General features: G+C 36.5%; 1 protein-coding gene across 1 annotated transcript in view; it reads left to right on the top strand.

Annotated features, from left to right (window-relative positions):
- The first annotated feature begins 1,469 nt into the window (after positions 1–1,469).
- The window catches only part of hipk3b (homeodomain interacting protein kinase 3b), a 75,894-nt gene continuing 68,283 nt past the window's right edge, over positions 1,470–9,080 (top strand). Inside the window, exon 1 of the mRNA XM_079874252.1 lies at positions 1,470–1,804. The gene's annotated coding sequence lies outside the window, so the exon portion shown is untranslated. The remainder of the gene's footprint in view (positions 1,805–9,080) is intronic.

The following is a 9,080-nucleotide window of genomic DNA, read 5'->3' as shown; positions in this document are numbered from 1 at the left end:
TATTAGAAACTTTTTGTGGAAACTTGATATTAGCCATTGCTGTCATAAATACCCTTGTGACAAAGGATAACACTTTAACATACTTTAAAAAAGAAAGTAGCTAATCACTGCAGAAATAATATAGGCCTACTTTAAGTGCAAACTGAATGTAATGTTTTCAGACACTTAACTGCATGTTATTTACAATTAAATAAAAACGTATTATAGTTTAAATTTATATTAAATACAATTAGTCAAACTTGAGTGCTTTTTTAACCACTTAAATAGGACTTAAGTTCATCTTTATTTGTAATTTTATAATCTTCATGGAAATATTATTTCTTTGAAATACGGTGTACTGCCGAATGTACTGACAAGCATGTTAAAATATACTATATATAATGTCATTTCTATTGAAAATTGTGTGATGTATTTAATATATATATATATATATATATATATATATATATATATATATATATATATATATATATATAATTACACATTTGTGATGATAATGTCTAAATTTATACATTTAAAATATATTAACTTTAAAATGTGTCAAATAAAATAATAGTTAATCAGATACTTTATATGCTTTAGTATTAGCCAACACATCAAATTAAGTGAACGTTTTTGAAGCATGACAAAAGATTATTAAAACAATGTACTTTATTATAAAACTTTTAATTTGACTTTCACTTTTTAAAAGTGTACTTAATTGTGAATAAAAGGATCGGCCTACTATCATTAATTGCATTTAAAGGGATAGTTCCCTAATGAATTCTGTCATTAATTAACCCTCATGTCATTCTACACGTTACAAATGAGGATCTTTTTGGTGAAATCTGAGAGCTTTCAATTCCTCCGTTGACAGCTACGCAACTACCACTTTGACGCTTCAAAAATTTAATAAAGAGATTGTAAAACTAATCCATATGAATTTCTGAAGAGACTCAATCACTTTATACAATGACCAGTTTTAAAAGTTTTTATTCACATAAACATTCATCAACGCACACATCAGTTGTAGTAAATGGAAGCTCAAGCATGTTAACTTTTTTTTACGGTTTATTTTATTCTTGCGTGTTACGCTGCACGTTTGAGCTTCCGCAAGAACCAATGAGGTTTGTTAGCGCGTCCAGCAGTTCGGTTAAGCTTCTATTGTATTATATTATCTGCAAGTAGGCCTATCATTTAAAAAATAATAATAAGAAGAAAAATAATTGAAGTACACTACAAGTGCACATCCATATTTAAGCACCCTTCTTTTATAGAAGTGTAGATCAGATCAGATTGACTCTAAAAGCATCATAATTAGGCTGTTTTAAGGAGATCTTATGTATTATATTTTGACATTAGCAACAACAACCTGTAAAATATGTATTGTGAATCGCCGTAACTAAGGTTACAGTGGTGTTTTCATTTTTTCTACATCGAGTGTTTTGTTTCTTTCCTCGCTCGATTAGTTTGGCCTGACGCAGTGACATAAGCAGCAAACATTCCTCGCGCAGCTGAGAGTGAGTGAGTGTGGAGGGACATGATATCGACTGTCAGTGCTGCTCTTCCCCGCACACAACATGGGCTCCACCGCCCATACCACCAAAACCAGAGCTCGAGCATCACCGAAATGCCCCGGACTCGGTTCTGTGTCGTGGATCGCGTGTATTGGTGAGATTTTTGAGGTGTAAAATGTGGGTGATGGTGCTGTGGACAAGATGGCAGCAGTATGAGACACACACATATACATGCTGTGAGTTCAGTTGAAGTGTGTAAAATGATCGGAGAAGACCTGGATTATATCTACTGTTACTTCGTGTGAAAGGTGAGTCTTTTTTTAATCGGAGTGGGTTTTTTTCTTACTGTTGATCGTAAACTAACTCGGGTTATTTATGGAACACAATCAAACAAAAACGGATGATCGCATCGTTGTGTGTCAAATCCTAGTGAGTTGCTTACATAGACAGCATTTTTGGCTTCATAGGCGATTTGGGAATTCTCGATTGTGCCTGTGATAATACGAACGTTTTTTTAATTCGATTTGAATTATAGGTAGCCTATCATTCGTGTGTCTTGGTAGACAGCTCACTAGAATTTGACACACAGCCTAGTCAACTGAGGTTCGTTCTAACTCTTGTAACCAGTAAAATAGGAATTTAAGCTCATTTATCTCTTGCTTTAATTATTAATGATAAATAGAATGATCTGGTCCTCTACGTCATAGAATAAGTAAAATCTCCAATGAAGTAAGTTGGATAAACTTTAAGGAAGAGAAATGGATTTGTGTACATTTTGAGAGATAGAGAGAGATAAGTTAGATGGTCGATAGATATGTGAATATGAATCAGTTGCTAATGATTTTGTAACTGTTTGAATTGTGCATTTTACAGACTACTTTAGACAAGTAGGCTATAACTTTAAGTACACATTGCTATATGTAAATAAGTTTCAGTAGAGAGCAACTGTTCCAGCAGTTTAACCTTTAGTCTTTAACAACACACACACACACACACATGTTGTTGACCAAATAGATCCAAACAAGTCTGCACCGAGTTTAGAGAAAGTCAAAGTGTTGACAACGTGATTTAGGCTACTTAAGATATAAATTGTACATAAAATGGAAATAAATAAATAAAACAAAATAAGGAGAGAAGATAATAGAGTTCCTGAGATAAACAAGAAGGCATGAAACTTTTTAAAAGTGCTAATTGAGGTTGTTTTGAGGCAGCATGCATCTGCAGTGGAATAGGTCAAGTGTTAAATAAAAATAGACTCATTCACTATGCATGAGAAAAACTCATGTGGGGTGTTGCTAATATTACCCATAGTGCTTTACCAGATACTTTTAAGATCTGATTAAAGTGAGGGCTGTTTGTCTTGTCAAAATAAAACGAAAGACTATGATAATGATTATTTCGACAGAAGAAATAAAGCAATAGACCACCCTAAAAGGAAAATCTTATGCAATTCAAGTCATACCATAACCAAATGACACTTTGACACAAACGTTGAATATTTGAAGAATATCCTATTTTATTTATTTATTTTTTATTTTTATTTTTTTTCGTAATGAAAGCGAGGGATACATCACCCCCCGAAATGGAAGTAATTTACTCACCCTCAAGTTAAATTAAATTAATTTCTTTCTTCTGCTGAGCACACAAGAAGGTATTTTGAAGAATGTTGGTAACCAAACAGTTGATGGGCCCCATTGACCTCCATTGTTATTTTTTCCCTACTATGGAAGCGATCAGAAAAGCCATCAGATTTATAAGTCTGGGGCTGTATCATAAAACATTTTATCTTACCACTAAGAGTTCTCCTAAATAGCAATCAAAGGTCTTCGTTAAGAGTTTTCTCTTAAAACCTGTTCACAAAGCTGCTGAGACCAACTTTTACTAAGGAATAGAGAGAAGTCTTATAAGCTAAGAGAGAGCGGGGTTGACCTCGTTGCTATGGATGGTGTCAACACGCTTGCTAACCATGACCACAGTGATTGGTTGATGGGGAAGGGTTCTCTGTCAGTGATTTAAGAAATATTGTAGAATTTGCATAAAGGTTTTAAAATAAAAATGTTGCCATATTCAAAGTTTTTAAAATAAAAATGTTGTCATATTCAAATAAAGGTTTTAAAATGTAGGATAAGTCTAACTAGTTAAACTAGTTGCCTAGGCTATATGTTCAGCTAATTTTTAGGGCTGGTCCGAATACCATTTTTTGAGCTTCGAAGCTTCGGTAGTAATGAACATCGAATATTCTAAGCTTCGGAGAGAGGGTGCTGAACATATTCTTCTCTCTAATAAAGGCAGGAATCTCTATGTGTCTGTATGTCCGTTTGCATTTTGATTATTTCGAGAACCGTTCATCCAATCGACTTCACAAGGGAGTGCAGTGTCGCATTTGGTGCAATATAGATGGACACGCGAGACGCAACACATTCAGAATTAATAAACTTTTAGTAAAACTACAGAACAGCGCGAGCGGGAAGCGGCGCACCTCACGCGGGCAGGGCTTATATGCTCCGAGAACGGTCACTGCACTAGTGATATAAAACGCACACACACAGGTCTGTTAAATTAAGCAATACTTTTAAGGTAGTCTAATATTTTTCTGACTAACAAATTACTAACACAGTAAAGGGTAGATTTAGGCTAAATAAAGAAAAATGACATTTAAGTAAAGAAAAAACGAAATTTAAATAAAGAAAAAACGAAATTTAAAAAAAGAAAAAAGAAATTTAAATAAAGAAAAAATAAAATTTAAATAAAGAAAAACAAAATTTAAATAAAGAAAAACGAAATTAAGTTAAATTAAAAACGAGATTAATTTAGATTGATAATAACGGGTAAAAATGCTAATACATTTTGTTTCTATTATTCTATTTTCCACAATGTCAAAGCAATGCAGCTTAACCCAAAACACAAGCTCAGGCATGCACTTTGGTCCATACAAACTCCGCTGTTCTGCGCTCTAGCCAGAGAACACTCCCGTTGCTGGAACACTTAAGCGTCGGTTCTATTTCTAGCATGCACGCTTTTTTTCCGCGTGGCTCGAGCCGCACCTGAGATGCGTCTCACGCGGGCAGTGTGCAAACTCCAACCTGTTAACATGGGAGCCGAAATAAAAACGGACACGCCACGCAGCCAGTGTGTCGCCGGCCTTATTCAAGCGCGAATGAGAACTGTTTCGCGGGGGATCCCAGGTGTGCAAAAAAAACCAACAACAACATATATTCGAATGTCAAATTTTCAAATCGAATACCAACCCACAGAATGAATATTCGAATATTCGGGTCCAGCCCTGCTAATTTTCAGCCTCTTACATGTCTGCATCTCAAGAGATTGCAGAATTCAAGCGACAAATGAGCACTTTCAGGTACAACTATCCAATGTGAAAATAATGCGTAACCGATGCCCACTACGTTCCCAAATGCACGCTAAACTCAATGTGAAGCTGATCACGTGAGTGAAGTGCGCACTTCTCTTTGCGCAGCGCAAACAGACAGTCTTTTGATAAGGACACAAAGCCATATCGCCCTTTCGGTTTTAGTTTGTTTGACAGCAATGGCGCAAATCATGACATTTAAAGAGCTTTTATGTTATTATGAGAGGTTTAAATATATGTTCGGGCCACTACAGTCCAGTTAAAGAATGGGAAGCACTGAAATCTATTTGTGGGGGTAAATGTTGATGTTGTGGTGGGCCACCACAAATAAATCAATGTATGGGAAACACTGGATTACCATGACAAACAATTTTTTTTGTTTGCACGGATTAACTGTTCACCACAAGACTAGTGATTTGCACTAACAAAGTAAATAGGGTCAATTTTGATTTCATGAGGACTTTAACAAACTGACTCAGCAATTCTGATCCAGGTACAAAAGTTGAAGAGACAGTTCACACAAAAATAAAAATTATGTCATCGTTTACTCATCCTCACATCGTCACAAGTTGTTCTTCTGTGTCCCACAAAAGAAAGACAAAGTATTACAGGTTTGGAATGAAATGAGGGTGAGTAAATGATGATGACAGAATTTTCATTTTTGTGTGAACTAGGCTATCTGTTTAACAGCCCAATTATCAGTGACTAATAACTTAATACATGGTGCTTGACAACATCAGTGCTCATGTGCTTGCCCAGGATAATCTTCACAAAGTGCTCCACAGAAGAATGAAAGGAATATCAGTTTAAAACAACATGATTATAAATAAATAATGACATTTTAGGGGTGAACTATGTCTGTGAGTTTTTGTAATCAGCTAGTTTTTGTTTTAAGGCAACCCCAGGAGAAAGAGCAAGTGTTGTGTGTTCCTTGTTGTATTGTGGGTAAGGCTGTTTTCATCAGCAGGGCCTTGCTTTTTCTGAAGAATGAGCTCATTTAGTGGCGGGGGAAGTTCAATAGAGGAGTCACACGATAGCCTGACAGCCATTTGAGTTCTGCTGAGTGCAGAGACATGTCCACACCAACGGCCCACTCCGGCCTGTGTTACTCACTGTGGTGAAGCTTGCGACCAAAATAGACCTGACTACAGTACGTGCTATGATTTCATGGAATTTACATTTTAAGGGATGTTTCCTTCTTTGTTGTTTGTCTCTAGCCCCAAAACACTATTGTTTTTGAAATGAAAGTATGAGGAAAGATGCAAATATAGTTTTTAATATAGCCTATCTCTTGCTTTATGGCCTTGCATTCTTATGCGTTCAGATCACTGATCTCCTTGCTTTTTGACCCTTGGTATGAGATTCAGCCCCTCCCACTATAAAGTAACAAACATGGGGCCCTATTTTAACGATCTAAGCGCATGGTCTAAAGCGCAGGGCGCACGACACTTAGGGCGTGTCCGAATCCACTCTTGCTAGTTTAACGCCAGGCGCATGGTCTAAAAGGGTTGTCCCTATTCTCATAATGAGTAGGCTAATGGGTGTGTTTTGGGATTTATATGCGTTAAACCAATCGGAGTCTCATCTCCCATTCCCTTTAAATGCCAGTTGAGCTTGCGCCATGGCAGATTCGCTATTTACATGACGGAATTTGATAGTGGAAAGACCGAAGCCGTCTCCAGAGCGCAAACAGAACTGCTCATGCGCGAGGTAAAAGTGCGCAAACAGACCATCTTCGGGACAAGTCGGATTCCACCTTATCTTTATTTACACAATAGTAATCTTTCACATTGTAGCCTAATCCTTTTATTTTAAATATTTTGCATGTTTGTGTGCTGCTGTGCGTCCCTGTGTGTTGAATAAGCAGATACGCGCATTGTGGACCCAGGCGCACATTACTAATGCGCTCTTTAAATAACAAAAAAATATATATATTGCACCATTGACTTTAGACCAGGTTTCAGTTGGTCAATGGCGCAGTCTATTTCTGTTGCCTCAAAATAGCAACGTGCCAACAATGCGCCAGAACACACCTCGTTTTCAGACCAGCACGCACAAATGGGCGCAAATGTATTTGCCATTTAAACAACATGGCACAGGACGTGAAAATGATAACTGCGTCGGACTGAAACTAGCAAACAACACTTGCATTACACTTGGCGCTGCATTGCGCCGGGTGTAAGATAGGGCCCATGGTGTTAACAGAGTTTCTTGTCAGTTATTAAAGGGATAGTTCATACAAAAATTACATTTCTTTCATTATTTACACACCCTCATGTTGATCCAAACCTGGATTACTTTCTTTTTTTCCTGTGGAAAACAAAAAAATGTATTTAGAAAAATGTTTCGGCTTTTTTGACCATGCAGTGGTTTTAATGGGGTGCAACCTCACTGACTTTAATTGTATAGAAAAAAGCACTAAACATTTTTCATTTTCAGATATCTGTATTCCACAGGACTCCCTTCAAGTCCTAGCCCTAAAAACTTTCAGACTGTTTCTTAAAGTTGCTTTATTATTGGTGTTTACCAAGTATCACTGTTACCATTGCTTATACTTAAGGTGAGGAATTTGAAGAAAGCCCTGAACCCAAATATTATCCATGATAAACAAGTTGGTCCATGTACTTTTGTGTCCATTCCTTTTTCCTTTTTTAACTCGTAATTGAAAAACCAAAAACACGCTTTCTTCTTTATTCGTTTTTAGACTGGTGAAAAAATATTCACATACAAACTTATTTTCCTTATATACAATGCTTATTAAATTGAAAAACAAATAATTTACATACAACTTTTTTTCCATTTTACAAAAATGCGAAATTTGATTTCTGCATTTTATTTGCGCATATCATGGTATGGTCGAATTATTGTGCAGAGGGCTCGTCCAACACGACTTTCTGCGGCTCAAATTCCTTTTGCTGCCAAATAACCGGTCATCAACTTACGACCATAGGATGGTCCTGCCTTGTAGAGTGGTAAACCAAATTAACTGGAACACAATGGCCTGTTTCACAGACAGGGCTTAGACTAAGCCAAGATTAGGCCTTAGTTCAATTAGGACGTGTATGTAAGTAGCTTTTATTAACGTGCCTTTGAAAAAAAGAAAAAAAAAACATTACTGGTGTGCATCTTGAGACAAAAGATCTCAAGTCTCTATCTGACTTAATTTAAGATATCTCTCAGTGCAAGTTGCTTTCAGTTAAAACATGCATTTTAGTCTTGGACTAGCTTAACACCATGTCCTAACTACACGCGACAAAATGTATCTTTTCCATGTTAATCAGAGTTTTTGTCCTAACCAGCAACGGCAACACACGGCGATTCTATTTTAGAAACGATTTCTATTTTTCTGCGATGTCGCGCTGGAACAACAAACACAAAGTGTGCCAATGATAATCTCAGGTACTGTTTATGTGCTGTGTAATGTGACTGAATATCATTTAGTGCTGCCAGCTTTGTAGCTGTAAAAGCAACAATGGATAATTCACCTCAGATCTTCAAATTAAACAAATGAAAACAAGAACGTTCAAACTGTTAATAAACAAGTGTATTCTTTGACAAAGATTGTTTTAGTAACCCAGTAGCCTATGTACTTTTAATAATGTTCAAATGGTGTAATATTTGTGAATTTGATTATGTAGCCTAGGCTACTTATCCATTTTCTTGCGAGTGCCGTCACGATTACTCTCTGGTGCTGTGCACTTGCCGCGAGACTCCGCCCATACGCTGTTCTGATTGGCTGTGGGTTTTGATTGATTTTGACGCATCTTGTAGTCAAAGTCACATAGCCTATATTATACTCACAAATTCTTAAACTGTTCCCTCGGTTTAACAAATCGTGCCCACGGATTAATAAACCGTACCCACGAGTTCCTAATCCGCGCTCTCAGATTTGTAAACCGTGCCTTCCGTTTTTGCAATCTGTACCCACAAATTCATAAACCGTGCCCACGCTTTCGCAATCCATTCCCACGGGTTTGTACTCACGGATTTGTGGCCCTTCCCCCAGTCTGTGCTGGCTGATTCAACCATTTTTTTAATGGATAATTTCTTGAATTTTCTAAAAAAACGACATTTACTTGTAGGCTATCTTTAAAGTAAATTTTTTGGGAGGAAAAAGCTCAGTATAATAGAATAAGCAAAAAAAGACTTCACATATAAAAAAAGAAATATAACACAAACACATTTCCAAAACTTGTAAAAGGTTAGGTTATATAAAC

This window comes from Squalius cephalus (assembly GCF_949319135.1).
Source record: "Squalius cephalus genome assembly, chromosome: 6".
Classification (NCBI taxonomy): domain Eukaryota; kingdom Metazoa; phylum Chordata; class Actinopteri; order Cypriniformes; family Leuciscidae; genus Squalius; species Squalius cephalus.
This window is presented reverse-complemented; position numbering and strand designations above follow the sequence as displayed.